The sequence below is a fragment of the Schistocerca nitens genome, unplaced genomic scaffold (assembly GCF_023898315.1).
Source record: "Schistocerca nitens isolate TAMUIC-IGC-003100 unplaced genomic scaffold, iqSchNite1.1 HiC_scaffold_367, whole genome shotgun sequence".
NCBI lineage: Eukaryota > Metazoa > Arthropoda > Insecta > Orthoptera > Acrididae > Schistocerca > Schistocerca nitens.
In genome coordinates this window covers 20,001-21,086 of record NW_026045901.1, presented here as the reverse complement: position 1 = coordinate 21,086, position 1,086 = coordinate 20,001, and positions in this window count along the sequence as shown.

Genomic DNA, 1,086 nt, shown 5'->3' with positions numbered 1-1,086 from the left:
GTCACGTCAGGATGCATCTTTCTCTCAGGGGAGGTGGTGCGCCGGTTGCGTGGGTGTGGCAAGGGAGTGGCAGGCCTGTGTCTTCATTCCTGCCATTGCTTATATGCTGTGAGACAAGGCAGTGTGGTGGTGTTGGTTGCACCCCTGTCTAGGACATGTGTGGGTGTTTGTGGCTTATCTGAGTAATGATGGTTGTTGAAGAGTGAGATATTCTGTTTTTGGGGTGGACCTCCTGGTTTTGTTATCATAGTGTGAATGGTGTAATGTGGCGGAGAGGATGCACTGGATGTTGTTCCATGCTGGTGCTTAGATATCTTGTCTGTGTCTGTTACAGCCAGAGAGTAGTGTGTGATAGAGTGTCTGGGTGACGTGTAGTTCGCATGTGTGCACAGACTGTCAGCATGTATAGGGACTGTTGTATGTCGTATGCCATCTATATTCCGATGGCTCTGCATCTATTAGTAATCAGCGCCATGTATCAGTTTTAATCTGGTTGCGGTCACGCGGTGTTCTATCTCTGTACAGTAGTAGAGGTGCGACTGCACTACGTAGCTACCCTTGCGGCAGCTTTTCCCCGGTGTATGGCATACGATTATCGGCAATCAGTCGATTAGTGACAACTGGTCGTGTGACAACGTCACATGTCTGCGGGTGGGATACGCTACACCCTGCCTGTGGGTCAGGGCTCAGGAAAGCTCTCCTGACACTGAGCGCTCGGACCGTCATTACCCGTCTGAGTAATATATTGCGGGAGCGCTTTTAGCCATTGCCCAGAGTCTTTGCGACTGCGAGTGCAACGCCCATGGGGATCGACATGGTTGGGGCGCTTTCTAGCTGATCGCTCGGCATCGGAATCCGTACTGTGAGCAACGCAATCGCGCACAGACTTAGAGCATGTGTGGGGGACAGCGGGAATTTCGCATCTTGGATAAAACTCTTCATGAAACGGACGATATAGGGGTGGTTTGCAACTTACGACTGCGAGAAGAGTCCGCCGTTCATCCGCTGGAGTTGCGAGGTGGGCTGTTGGGGTGGAGCACGTACGGGTGCGGGTGGAGTGATTGTCGGTCGACCACTTTCTGCGGC